This window comes from Heloderma suspectum, chromosome 5 (assembly GCF_057233095.1).
Source record: "Heloderma suspectum isolate Gila_16-S chromosome 5, 16-S_ref, whole genome shotgun sequence".
NCBI classification, from domain to species: Eukaryota; Metazoa; Chordata; class Lepidosauria; order Squamata; family Helodermatidae; genus Heloderma; species Heloderma suspectum.
In genome coordinates this window covers 207,196,762-207,211,956 of record NC_139462.1, presented here as the reverse complement: position 1 = coordinate 207,211,956, position 15,195 = coordinate 207,196,762, and the positions used below count along the sequence as shown (strand labels likewise).

Genomic DNA, 15,195 nt, shown 5'->3' with positions numbered 1-15,195 from the left:
AAGGCTGTCTCTCACAACCCTGTGATGCTGATAGTACCAAGACAAGGTCCTCCCCTGAAGATCTTAAAACTCAGGCAGGCCCATATGGGGAAATGAGGTCTTTCAGGTAGCCTGATCCCGAACTGTTATAGGGCTTTATAGGTCATAACAAGCACTTTAAATTGTGCCTAGAAACAGACACATAGCGAAGCTGTTTTAATGAGGGAGTCCCATGCTTTGTATGACTAGGCAGGGTTAGTACTGCTTTGGCTAAAGCGGCCTCTTGAGATCAGGCTATGAAGCTGGAATACTGAGAAGATGCTTGCTTGTAAGTATATTCCATTAAAATCATTTAAACCAGCTCAGTACCATAGAAGTTTATTATGGCCACTACTGGAGTTAAACTAGTTCAAACACACTGGCTCAAGTTTGTGGCTTGCACTGTTAAGCTGCAGTCCTCAAAATCAGGAGTATTCTTCAGTGGGGACTACTCCATAAGTGGTTTGAGGCTTGGTAGTAAAATAGCTTTCACTGAAGTCAAATTAAAGATACCCATGAGAACTGGAGTATTATAGGCTCTGTAGGATTGCTCTTGAGAGGTTTCATGTTTATTGTTTCAAAGTTTGAAATAAATTGTTAGTAAATTTAATTTTAATAATATGTCTCCCTTTAGTGTAAAGAACAGAGTGCAAGGGTGTTAATAGCTACACAGTAGTTTCTAACGTTTAAGGTTGTTCACAAAGAAACTAGTATTAGTTTAAGCTAGATAGATCCTATATAACACATAGCACTTAGAAAAACGGTTTTTTAAATGTTTGTACTTATATGAAGCCAACGTTCTTCATCACTTGCCTTGTATGATTAATACCTTTTCCAAAATATTGAAAAGGAGAAATGGATTAGGCTAGCCAGATTTTGTTATTTTTGTTTGTCTTTGTTAGACCTGGGATTTCGCCAACATTTTTACCAACTTATACAACAACTGAGTATCTGACTCGGCTCACAACTGGAGACGCACAGCATCACATTTCCCAGCACCCTTAACTTGAAAGCCTGCCAAGATAGGTGAAAGACCTTATACATATGTAAAGCAGGAAGTTCAAATTACACAGCCATATAAATTCTCAGTGTCTGAAGCACGTTTTTAAACAATCAAAAAAGATCCCTTAAAGATGAGGCAGCGTTTTGTCAGAGTCCCTCGCCTTCCTGATGTTATGTGGAGTTTGGGCCGTACATTGTACTTGGAGTACTGATTTATTTTGGATTTCTACCACTTCCCGGTGGCCGCGGGGGGAGAGGCACGGTGGGAGGATCCAAAAAAACTCAATGCCACAGCCATTTTGTTTGTGGGCAGCATGGTAGAATTCTGTCAGTCAGTATAAGGAGGGGTTTTTAAACAGTCTTTGTGGAATAACTATGCCTATCACAATGGATGTATCTGTTGAAATTAATGTTCTTAGCTCTGTCTATGACGGTAGGTATACAGGTTTGTGAGGAAAAGAAAGTCTTCCCTGCTGTTTCAGTATTCTTTCGATACCAAGGAGTCATAGATTTTTGTTCGAGGCATGACTGTCTTAGTGCTATGATATCATTCAGACAAACTAATTCTTCTAAATTTACTTTAAAATTCCACTAGGTGCCTTGACCGGGGGAGGGGGGTTAATGAACGCGTTTTATTAGTCGAATCTAATTTTTAAAGAAATATTTCAGGTGGGAGGGGAACATTACCAAAGCCCCTGTGTGAAAATGAGTGGGTTATTTTGTGTGTCTGTGTGTATTTTTCTTTCTTGCTTTCTCTCGCTTTTCTCTTCCCCCAAGGACGTTTATGTACTGAAGGAGACCTAGAAAAGCTTTTGAGGAGCTCTTGTTTTGTAGGGTCACAAAATATGAAGCCTGGGCTTTTGGTGGTTGGGTTGGGGTGTGTTTTAAACGCCTGTATAAAATGGCACACTGCATTTCTGCATTTTTTCCAGGCTGCAGAAGGGGGAGAGCGGGGGATAGTGCAGACTGTGGAGGGACACTGCCCTCCTAACCAATCAGAACACGCCTGTTTGCCATTACAAAGTTGTTAACCCCAGAGTCTTCTGGCTCCTGCTGCCTTTGCTTTTAATCTTCTTTGGATATTTCTCCGGTTTACCCAAACGCCCCCACAGATCCTGAGAGAAAACCTTCGGAATCAACCACCGATCATGGGAGAAAGTCTCAGTTTTTATTTGCAAAGATTTTTAAAGATGTTTGCGGATCCTTTCGCTGTGTGGAGGTGGCTATTTGCAAACGAGAAACTACACACAGCCTATTTTGTTTCAGTCGTTGTGAAGAGGCAGCTGTCTCCTTCCTTTCGAGGTAAGTTTTTTTTAAAAAGAAATACCTTTTAATATGCCCCTTTTCTTTTGCGGTAATTCGCTGGCGTCAAAGATGTTCCTTCTGTTGATGAATCAAATGTAAGCTTGTCGTTTCCTTTGGATTTCAGCTCTTTTAATTACACCAAACGTCGTCTCATTATTTTTGACCATTAGAAAACAATTTTGCTTCTCTCCTTAAGTGTGAATATATTAGAACCGTACATTGTACTTAGATCTTTTATGAAGCTATCAAGAACTCGAATATTTTCAAGGTGGAGTTTGAGTCTTCCAACGTTGATTTTTTTCTAAATGTGCAGAATAAAATATTTTTTCAAAGAGAACAAAATATATTGTTTAATTGGAAATTGGAATGCGTCTTAAGATATTTGTGTTTTTAATGAATTAGGGGTGGGTGGACTGTCTTAATGATAACTATAAGAGAAACTGCCCTTCGTGTAATGAAGGAGGAGATTGACATAACAGGGTTTATATTAAGTTATGTCTGTTACTAAACATTGGCCTTTTTATTCGCCAATCAGCTCCTTTTTGGTCACTCATCTTAAAGCCTTCTTTATATAAAGGATCTGAATGAGCATACCTCATCTAGGTGTCGTGTTCTTCTTTTGAGAAGGTGCATTTGGGAGACATTTTGTAATTTTTGGCATTTTTCTAGGCAATTTTTTTTTTGCACACGGTGGGAAATCTTTTTTGTTTTGTATTGATCCGTGTTGGTGGCGCTGTGGTGCTCCTAAACAATTTATGTTCGTTTCACCAAGAAAGGGGGGGGGCGGGAGAGAAAGGTGGGGCAAGATGTGATCTATTGTATCATTTCTTTTTTCTTCTAATGAAATGTAACTTACAATGGTACTACAGATATTATATTTGTGTGTGTCTGTTTGTATATAACACATTAAAATATATAAATGTGAAGTACAGTGTACACCATAACAGACGTGTCGTCACAGTCCTTTGTTGTTCTGTGAGACTAGAGGCAGGGTTTGGATTTTTTTTTTCTTGCTTAAAAATACCCTCCTAAGGTATGTGAAGAACTATGCCATTATTTAGTAATATTTTCATTCCTGCTCCAAAAATAATTTTGTAATAGCTAAAAACAATTCCATATTCTCTGCTGAAGTCTGTCTATGATTTTACTGTGAAACATTAACATTTACTGTGAAACATTTATTTTCATATAAGTATTTTTCATAATTGCTGGCTCAGTCTTAAAGCCTTTCACCCTTATTTGAAAGAGGAACTGGTAGATGAACAAAAATTTGGGTCATTTCTTTAGACTGTGTATTTTAGAGATAGTTTGCAGATGGCAGTGTTTTAATTTAGATTTATTTGTATAAGCATGGAAATTAAGACTAACATGATAATTTTTAAGACGCTTTATATAATATTTACCAGGTAGTATTCCAGCTATCACAAGTGCTACATATATATATATATATATATATATACACACACACACACACACACACACACACAAATGTGTAGTCTCTCTTGCAAACATTGTTATATATAAACAAAAAGTGATTAATGTGATACAAAGGTGTCTGGGAAGATGTACTCACACATGCTGAAATTATGGAATAAAATACCTTATCTTATAAATGCATAGTTTTGAAATTATCACAATATCTTAGAAAACGCAACAGGTTAAGGAGTCTATTAAAGTATTGTAAAGGAATGTTATATTTTTCTCTCTTTAGGAATTTATCAGCCTTGTACTATGAAGTCCTTTATATGAGTAATTCGTTTATATAATTCTATAGCACACACATTTAAATTTTGTAATTCTGTGGCACACACAATCATAGACATAATGGCTTGTGTATATGTATTGTACTAGAAATATTTCTAACACATACTTCAAGATAATTATTTATTGTTGAAACATTTCTTAACAAGGAGTTTGATGTTGCAGAATGTATCTGAAGGTTTCAAAGTAAATTTGCTTAATAAAGGACACCTCTTAGAAGATGAAGGTAATTTAGTTGTATGAATAGCTTATTAAAAATTTTCAAATTTCAGTCTGTAAGTAAAAAAAAAAATGGTTCAGCTAAGGGCAGATTAGCAGCAGAAAATGTTTTCACTGGTGATGGGCCCCACCGTGTAACAATGGTTATTTGAAAAGGCCAATCATGGATGTTCTCTTGCAGATCTAGGAATGCAACTCATGCAGCCTCCATCTCAATAGAATGTGGCAGTGCAGCACATGATTGCACCATACAGTGTTACAGGCACCTTGATACATGGGTGCAGCCGCTGGCGCCTTGTACGTACAGCTGCTGTGAAAGAAGAGGTGTATGAATGTGCCATGGCTGGTTCTGGTAGATCAGCTGTTATCCATATTTAAGTAGACACTAGTGTTCACTCTCCACCCGTGACTCCTTTCTGCATCCTCATAGGAAAGTCTCCATAATTATTTGCTCACAGTTTGTAGAGTCTTTAATATGATAGAATGTTGCTGTTTGTTACACCTTTGTTTCTCTTCTTCCTTCAAAGAGATGTATATGGAGAGGATCCATAACGTAGTGCATCCTTCCTGAACCTGGTGCCCTACAGATGCTTTGGACTACAGCTCCCAGCATTCTTCACCATTCGCCATGCTGGCTGGGGCTGATGGGCACTAAAGTCCCAGACATATGAAGGACACCAGGTTGGGGAAGGCTGACTCAGTGGTACAACACATGCTCTGCATGTGTTAAGGTCAGAAGTTCAATTCATGCTACCTCCAAGCCTGCTACTTTCTGGTAGCAGGCCTGGGAAACATCTGGACCAAAGACTTCAGTAAGGGAGCTAGTGGTATAAAGCAGCTTAATGTAGATAGTATTCAGACCATTAAACCAGGTGCTGTCAGATAGTTATCCAAGCTACTTCTAGTATTCATGGCTATACCTCTCTCAATATGAACTGGTATAAAACCACAATAAGTAGGCCCACTGCTGATACTAATGTGATGTATTGCTAAAGGTATTTTTTTGAATGGAATAGCAGTTGCCAAATGGCATGGGCTGTACTAGCAAAGCTAGATCTACGTGCTCCTGTAATTGTGAAAAAATATTATTACTCATGCAATTAATACATCTGTCCAGCTTTATAGTATACACTATTAGAGGACCAAATCAACCTTGTAAATAAATCTACAAGTTACTACCCATTTTTATTACTAAGTGTTGGGCTCTACTATGTTCTGCACAAAATGTAAGTGACATGGTAGGTACACTAGTGAAAAAAGGTGGGGATTGTTGGACTGACAGTGAGTAGTGAAGATGGGGTAAGGGAGATTGTAAGGGTGGTGCATGAGCTGTATGCTGAGGCTAGGGCAGTTCAGGAAATGGATTTAAAGGGGATGGTAGCATCTCTGAATAGATGGTGTGTGGGCTCTTCCAAACATAGAGAATAAGATGACAGAAGGCATGAGTGAGGTAACATGACACAAGGCCACAGAGTGAATGCATTTGTGCAGAACAAAACAGTGAGATATGCTGTGTAAGAAGAAAGGAACAGTCAAGAACAGAGAGGTAGCAAGCTATTGGAGGAGGACTAGAAACTTAAAGCTTATTAAAGGCATGCTAGTGTAAGGGTCTGAAAAAAGAGGTGACCTTGATGGAAAAGATTAGTTTAATGCAGCTATTCTGAACTGAGTGGAAATACTGCAGGAGGGAAGGCCAAGAAGCAGAAGTTTCAGCAGTCTAGACAAGAAGTGGCCTGAGAGAGTTTGATTTGAGGTAAAGGGTCTTCATGGCTCAGGCCTGGTACCTGTTCATCTGAACAACCACAAAACAGCCTGCACACATCCAGGATTCTGGAGTAGGGCTTGTGATCTGAAGATGTGACTCTAGCAGACTTGAGCTCAGGGCTTACTTCTTGGCAAGTAAGCCCTGAGCAAGACATGGATGAGGATTATATGATATATGTACATATTGTGTTCTTGCTATCTAAAAATGCATAATCCTATATAAAACTGCTATATTTCCTCCAAATCGTCTTGCTGGTGAAGAGCTACAGTGATCTTTGCTACTATTTCTGAAGCTGAACTGGTTCTGGATAACAGTGAGTATTTGTGGTCTGAATCAATGCAAATCTTAGTTCAGAGGATGCTTTCAAGTAATGCTTGTGCTGATAAAACTGACATTTTGCATCTGGTGTGGGGCATATAACCTAAACATGGCAAGGAACTGAGTATTCTAAGCTTTCCTATTTTGTGTTTGAAAATGGCTGATCACAGATATCTCAGAGTAAGTGTTAATAGAAGAAAAGATCCATCCTTGCCTATTCCCTTCCATTGTTTAGCAGCCAGAGGATTAACGTGGCATAGGTTTGTATCCTGTGGTCATTTTGACTAATGATACTGGGTGATTTAATTGAGTTGCTCATAGTTAACTTGTAAGAGGATAAATTGCAGTTCTGTTCACATTCATCCCATTAATATGTCTCCAATATAACATTTTTCACTATTATCTGTGTCTAAACTGAAGAGCCTTATTGCAATCTTGCACATGTCTATTCAGAAGTAAGCCACATTGCATTCAGTAGGACTTACTTCCAGGTAAGTGTGTGTAGAATTGCAGCCTTAGATTGTCTATGCACATTGCTACTACATATCCCTACAGGAAAGCATGTGCACACTTCTGGTTTCTCTGGTGTATGTTTGTATATATACCTTCTGCACATGTGCAGAGATGGCTGGAGGGGAGAAACAGGGCTTTCAAGCCCTGTGGGATTCTTCCACATAGAGAAAGACCATGCCTGTTGCATCTTATATAGCAAAGATGCCTTTTCCCAGTGAATTTAACTTGTACCTGTCAACACAAAATGGCATTTCATTCTTTCAGCACTTGGTTATATGAGACAATTATATGACTCTTTATAGTCGGCTTCTGCCTAACTACCTTGAATAATTTTGTATTGTCTTCAAAACGGCTGCAATTGTTGAAGGAAAATAACCCATCTGTTCATATTCAAGGAGCCTCTGCTGTTCATATGTGTTCTTAAGTAAATAAGTTAAAATGAGAGTGAGATGTTCTAATATTTTTAATTTCAAATAATCATATACTACATGACACTACGTTACTTGGATTTTTTTTTCTTCCATGGTTCTATAACTATAGAATTTTGTGCAGCAAAGGGAATTTGCACGGTGTGCATTCCTCAGAATCTCAACTTTTTTTTTAAAGCCCAGTTTCATATCCCCATTGAGAGAGACTGGAAAATGTGCAGATAGTGTCTGCTGAAAATATTCATTGTTCAGGCAATTAATGTCTGTGCCTTGTACTACTACCAGGCTTTTGATCTTGGCTTACAATCTGGTTCCCTACTCACATGTGCCTATCGCCCTAGTTTCTACCAGTCTAATTGGCCATCACACTGTTCTTTACCATTAAAAATTCAAACTCTATGGATTAATTTAGACTCTGAGTAAAGCAAGAAACATATTTATAACAATAAGCTTTTTTAAAGGTGATTGAATAATTCTAGGTTCCTGGTTACTTGATTTAGATGGCATGTCAAAAAATAAATAGCCCTTTATATCAGTGCCTAGACAGAGAATTCTAGTTGAGCAAGAACTATAAATATTTAAAGACAGAAGCGGGTTTTTCAAGCTCTTGCCATAGATGAAAATGGTCGAAGTTTTTAGAGTGACTGAACACCATTTTAGTGAACTCTTCTGAAAACTGGGAAACCTGATTGGGAAGTAAATGAGAGAAACACAGGGGAAAGATTATTTGTTTAGAAAACCTCTGAATAAACCTGTCAGATAAGTTAAAAGCAGAGGGATATTTTCCCTAAGCACTTTAATTGTAATTATAACCATCATTTTTATGACAGCAATGATATATATATGTACCAGTCTGTACTGATGTTGGTGTTTATGTCTTTATCAAATTAAGAATTGAGTCAATTACATGACAATAGTTCAGAGAAAATACCCGGACAGAGTAGAAACTGCTTCTGAGGAGGCTATAAAACATCAAGAAATACATTTTACTTCCTTTTTAAAATGATCTTGCCTCCCATGCTGTAATAGCAAACTCAGTTGGTGAGGGTCAAAAGAAATGGAGCCAAAATGTGGTCTTTCAAGAGGGGAGGTATCAGCATGCTCTAATCCCCAATGGTTAGAGAAGTACAACAAAATCTTTGAAACCCCCCAAAACCTAAGGGGGTGAAGCAACCTAAAAACAGCTCAAAGATGACTGGGCGTACTCAGTAGCCACAGAATTTTGTGTTTTGGTTAGAAAAGAAGAACAGAAAACTGGTGGTTGTAGTGGTGGAATAAACCTGGAGGAGGACATCTCTGGCTGGCTGAACAGCTTCTGGATGATAGCCAAGATTCTTGCTTATTGTTACATGTGAATGCTCAGTGTCTCTGCTTTTATGATTAATACATGCGGGTATATCTATCTTTCCTGATCTTTCCAATAATCTTAGAATTTACCCTGATGATTCCTAGAATTCATTCTGCAAATCATTCTGCAAATGTCTACAGAGTTTGGTCCTAACACATATGCTCAGCTACCCAATTTCATATTCACCTGCTTTACCTCCGTTTCAAATCTTATTCCTGTTCTTTTCAGTATCTGCCCTTCTAAGTATATTCCTTTCCTTCCCATTGATTATTTTTGTCCTTGCTCTTAGTTATCTATTTAAATCTCCTTTCATCCAAAGATATCAGAACTCAAAATGGTTGTATAACCTTAAAATATAATAAAAACAGAATACAGTCATAAAACAATGTAAAAGGCAGTAAAATATAAAAGGACAAACTAACCAGCTAAATGCCCAAGCAGATAAAAGTGTTTTAACATGGCACCAGAAAGATAGTAAAGTCTGCAGCAGTTTCATTTCTATGGGGAGGGAATTCCACAAACATGTGCTCTGTCCCTTGTTAACACATGATGTGTGCAAGGTTCTTTGAGGAGAGCCTCCACAGCAGATCTTAAAACATGGGCAGGCTGGTATATGGAGAGGCATTATTTTAGGTATTTGGCTCTCAAGCTATTTTAAGTCTTTAAGGGTGAAAACCAGCACCTTATTTTGGCGTTATTCCTCCTAGAAACTTCCTATGTGTAGTTTAACTAATATTTCTCCTAGGATGCATGGTCTAAAGCAGCTTCCCTCAACCTAGTGCCCTCCAGATGCTTTGAACTGAAACTCTCTGCATTCCTGACCATTGGCCATGGTGGCTGGGGCTGATGGGAGCTCAAGTCCCAAAAATCTGGAGGGCACCAGATTGGAGAAGGCTGGTCTGAAGGCACAAAAACCTTGCTGGAGCTAAGCACTATTGATCTGGGTCTGCTCAGGGCTTGGATGGGACACCACCTAGGAAAGCTATATGTACTATCTTGAGTTCTATGGTGGAAGAAAGGATAGGAAGCTTAAAATCTAAAATGATTTTCATTGAAAACAATGAGACATATTTCCACATAATGGGTAGGAGCCAGACTAAGGTTGCAGTCCTGTGTATTCTTACCTAGGAGTAACCCCCATTAAATACAATGGGACTTCTGAGTAAACATGCATAGGATTGCAATGTAAGTTAGTTGAATTTAGGTCCCATTGAAGTAAATAGGACAAGTTAAGTCATGACCTGGCTCACATTTAAATCAGTAGGATTTAAGTGCAGCTATCTTAGTCTGGATCCAACCTAATGTGCTGAGCATTGGCCTGTAAGGGTTGTTGTTGTTCAGTCGTTCAGTCGTGTCCGACTCTTCGTGACCCCATGGACCATAGCACACCAGGCCTTCCTGTCCTCCGCTGTCTCCCGGAGTGTGCTCAAGTTCATATTCATTGCATCGGTGATGCTATCTAGCCATCTCATCCTCTGCTGTCCCCTTCTCCTTTTGCCTTCAGTCTTTCCCAGCATCAGGGTCTTTTCCAGAGAGTTTTCTCTTTGCATTAGGTGGCCAAAATATTTCAGCTTCAGTATCTGTCCCTCCAAGGAGCACTCAGGGTTGATTTCCTTTAGGATTGACTGATTTGACCTCCTTGCAGTCCAGGCGACTCATAAGAGTCTTCTCCAGCACCACAGTTCGAAAGCATCGATTCTTCGGTGCTCAGCCTTCCTTATAGTCCAGCTGTCACAGCCATACATTACTACTGGGAAAACCATAGCTTTGATTATACGAACCTTTGTCGGCAAGGTGATGTCTCTGCTTCTTACTATGCTGTCTAGGTGTGCCATAGCTTTCCTCCCAAGGAGCAAGTGTCTTTTAATTTCATGGCTACAGTCACCATCTGCGGTGATCTTGGAGCCCAAGAAAGTAAAATCTGTCACTGCTTCCATTTCTTCCCCTTCTATATGCCAGGAAGTGATGGGGCCAGATGCCATGATCTGAGTTTTTTTAATGTTGAGTTTCAAACCAGCTTTTGCACTCTCCACTTTCACCCTCAACAAGAGGCTCTTGAGATCCTCTTCACTTTCTGCCATTAGGGTGGTATCGTCTGCGTATCTGAGGTTGTTGATAATTCTCCCAGCAATCTTAATTCCGACCTGTGATTCATCCAACCCGGCGTTTCTCATGATGTACTCTGCGAATAAGTTAAATAAGCAGGGCGACAATATGCAGCCTTGTCGTACTCCTTTCCCAATTTGGAACCAATCGGTTGTTCCATGTCTGGTTCTTACTGTTGCTTCTTGACCCTCATACAGGTTTCTCAGGAGACAGGTAAGGTGGTCTGGTACTCCCATCTCTTTAAGAATTTGCCACAGTTTGTTGTGATCCACACAATCAAAGGCTTTAAAGAAGTCAGTGAAGCAGAAATAGATGTTTTTCTGGAATTCTCTTGCTTTCTCCATGATCCAGCGAATGTTGGTGATTTGATCTCTAGTTCCTCTGCGTCTTCGAAACCCAGCTTGTACTTCCGGTAGTTCTTGGTTCACATGCTGCTGAAGCCTAGCCTGTAGGATTTTGAGCATAACCTTGCTGGCATGTGAAATGAGCGCAATTGTGCAGTAAGAGTGCCACCTGCCAAGTGGTACTGATCAACTTCTATTTGTTTCAGTAGTTTGGGATCTCTTTTTGTGCAAAGTTACAGGTGTAGCACTGTAAAAGGTTATAGCTATGGATAGCCCTGCTGTTTTTGATCCTAGTGATTAAAAGGCCTCAAAAGTGTCAAGTGGACCAAGGCAAACTGGTAGATAGCCTTAAGTAAATTAACAGTGTAATCCTCTATATGTCTATTTGGAAGTAAGCACCATTGAATTCAGTGGGACTTACTCCTAGGTAAGTGCATATAGGATTATAGCCTTATTTGATTATATATTTAGACAAACCTTTGTTTGGCTAATTGTAAGGAAGCCATTTCTGACCTTCTTGTTGCATTAGGCCTGGTAAAGAGGCAGAGACAGCCTTATTTGGCAGATTTGCTACTGAGGCTACTGCTTTAACTGAAGTACAGTCCAACCTTTGCAGTGTTACAGGAAAAGCAGAATTATAGATCAGGCTGTCTGGCCTTCACAGGTATGATCCAAAGGGACTACAGTATATCAGTATTTTTATGAGGGTTCTTGGAGACAATGAAAAAATTCAGTTACTTAAGAGAAAAGAGAGAATCATTCATATTAAGGTTGCACTGATAGGAAGTTAATGCATTGTTAAAATATGGGGATTTCTTTTTACTAAATGTTTGTCCCCAAAATCCAGTTGCATCTCCCAAATTTCTACTAGAAAAACTGCTTATAAAATTCCTGTACTTAGAGAAGAAAATACAGTGAACTTGTGAATTCTGCTGAGTGTCTAGCAGGTAAAGGCATCTTTGGCTCTATAGGGACCTGTGAACTATCTTGTGCTCCTGGTCAGATTAAGAGGCTTGGATGCACCCCAGAGGTTGTTTTTGTGCCACAGATCATTTAATTAGGCTGAGTTCTTAGTCCTCATTTACTCAGGAGGAACACAACACTGCAGCTTAGAAGAAGGCTTTTGGCCTTAGGACAGGATCATTTAATCTTTGGTTGTAATGGAGCAAAGTGTCACAGTTATTCCAGTTTACCAAGGCTGTTCATGCAAGACCTGTGTGTTGCGATTTTCCCAGATTTTTATCAGCTGCCAACATGAATGTGACCAGAACCTGGACCCATTATATTGGGGAATCTTATGAAACACATTGTACTCATCTCTTACTCCTTCAGATTTAAAGGCATGCGAGATAATTTAAGGACAGTCCAAGATTAATCTTATTTCCTAATACTTCTGGCCTGTGTCTTTTTTTCTGTAGGTTTGATTATCTTAACATGCTTTTTTTTGTCCAGACATGGTACACTGAATGCTGATTTTGACATAGCATAAATAGCCGTATTACAGTACATAATCCATAATGGATACTTAAATAATTCATGTGCAATAGCTAAGATTTATAAATTGCCACAAGTATGTGTATCAGTCCATGCATAATATCAGACTGTCTTTGCAGCAAATTGGAACATCACTAAAACTACCAAGTCCCATTTAGTTATTCTCATTTGTAGATGTCCTTGCTCTAAGATGAGTAATATAAGTACAATGGTTCCATCTTGGCTGTCCTCATATAAACAAAGGAAAACAGCATTAGTTGTCCTTGTGCGAAATTGCTGAGAACCTTCTGCTATAATGCTAAACAAAACCTGTAAATCTGATTTTTATATAGCATTTCCTTATGTCCGCAGAATGGCTACACAGAATTACCTGTCCTTTCAGCTGCAGTCCTATCAACTTGTTTGGGAGCAAGCCCCATTGAACTCAGTTGGGTTTTCCTTTTGAGACGATAGGATTGTGCTGATAGACAGTTTAGCATCCCATTGGAGCATGAGGTACATAGAAATATGTAAATTACATATTTCTCAGCACTGGAGAAAGAAATCTGGTTTAATCATTAAACTGAGGCTGAAATAATATGCACGCTTAATTGAGCTACCAAATAAACATGCATAATATCAGACTGTAATTCAGCAAAAAGGGGGGCAGTATCTTTTGTGATAGTGTGAAGATGATTAAAGCATCTGAAATTATGCTCTTTTATACTTTCTTTAAAAACTTCTTGAATATTTAATTTAAGCAACTGTGACAGATATCTACTAGTAGTTCCTCCTCCATCACTGGTATTATTCAGTCAGGTTTTATACATCATTTCGCACAGTTCACCCCCACAGAAAGTGATAACAGGACTTCTCAAACTCCTAAGAATTTGTACTTAGTTGAACCAGTGCAGTTGCTCCTTAAAAATGAAGGTGTGGAGGTTTCCAGAAATCCCAAGTTGGCCCTCATATTCCTGTTCATCTCTGTTTCCTACCTATCCCAAGTCCAAAGTGTTTCAGTGTAAAATTGATGAGTCCCCAAATGAAAAGTAAAAAGAGAGAGAGAGAGAAACAAATGACAGCTAGAAAGAAGTCAATGGGTCCTGCAGTCCAGCTCCTGCTTTGAGGCGATTTTTCTGCTGGCACCTAAAACATTCCCCAAAATATGTTCAATCTGCTTAAGTGGTTTCAGATAGTCTTGGTTTGCATGACTTGCCAGGCTCATCATGGGTTGTTTAATCCTTGATGAACCACAGTGCGTGCCAGGTGCCATTTTGGATATGCAACCCCCAATTTGTAATAGGGTTGTGTGAGGGTTGTTTAACCCTCAAATAACCCACAGTGGCTGGGTTCACACAACATGGCAACAACCCCCCCCCCCAAATTGGATTTGCATATTCAACATGGCACTTACTGTGGCTCATCAGGGGTTAAACAACCTACAATGAACCTGATGTGTTGTGCAAACAGAGAGCCTGTGTGAAACTGAGAGCCAGTGTGGTATAGTGGTTAGAGTGTTGGACTGGGACTCAGGAGATCCAGGTTCTAATTCTCACTTGGCCATGAAGCTCATTGGGTGATTTTGGGCTAGTCACTTACTCTCAGCCTAACCCACCTCACAGGGTTGTTGTGAGGATAAAATGGAGACAAGGAGGACCATCTAAGCCATCTTGGGTTCCTTGTAAGAGGAAAAAGGCAGGATATAAATGTAATAATAAAAAAGTGCTTTGAAAGTTTTATGAATGGGTAGTATGGCTTTTCACACTTGAATGTGAAATAATTACTTGGAAATCAGATCTTGACTATTAGTATTTTTGTAGCCTATTCCTATGCCTGCATGCTCAGTTCAGTTGGACTTGCTTTTTTTTGTAAGGCATCGCAACCTTAAAGTGTTTGCCTAACTGGATAGGACTGGTCACTCAAACTTGCGAAAGGGTTATCAATATAATTAAAAACACTCAACTCTTACTTCTTCTCAATATCTTCTCTAAAGCATTTAACATTTACACCTACTTTTTCTATCAATGTACTATGTTTGACTTGGTCCACCACAGCATGAAGCCCATTGCTTAATTTGTAAACTTAGTTTTCATGTTTTTTTCACAGGGGTAGCTATGTTAGTCTGTTGTAGCAAAAACAACAAAGAGACTTGTGCGGTCTCAAACACCAGCATTTGCTACCTTTTCTTGGAGCAGAGACCACTTAGTAAAAGATTTCTCTTGCCACTGTGGCTTAGAAATTTTGGGGTACTCCCCCCTTGAATTGCAAAGCATAGAACCCTCTGTCTACAGCAGTTTCTTCATCTGCTGCCTCCTTCCCTCGTTGAAGCCTAATTTTCACAATCACCAGATGAGGTTGTAAATTGGTGTCTAGACTAGTACGTACCACTGCAGTGTGCAGGTGGAATAATGAAGTACATCCCTATAATGAACATTCGTACACATAGAAATATAGCACGTTGAAGATTAGACAGGTATGCTTCTTCCTGGCATGCCTGCTTTTTATTTTTTGTTTTTTGAATTCAAAAAGCTTATTTCATGCAGTTAGTAGTAAAAATTTCAGTTAAGGAATTACAACCCAAGGCAGATTGTGGCA

The 15,195-nt window shown here is 39.1% G+C and overlaps 1 protein-coding gene across 1 annotated transcript in view; it reads left to right on the top strand.

Annotated features, from left to right (window-relative positions):
• The first annotated feature begins 1,134 nt into the window (after positions 1 to 1,134).
• EPC1 (enhancer of polycomb 1) overlaps positions 1,135 to 15,195 on the top strand; it is a 73,666-nt gene continuing 59,605 nt past the window's right edge. Inside the window, exon 1 of the mRNA XM_084859187.1 lies at positions 1,135 to 2,322. The gene's annotated coding sequence lies outside the window, so the exon portion shown is untranslated. The remainder of the gene's footprint in view (positions 2,323 to 15,195) is intronic.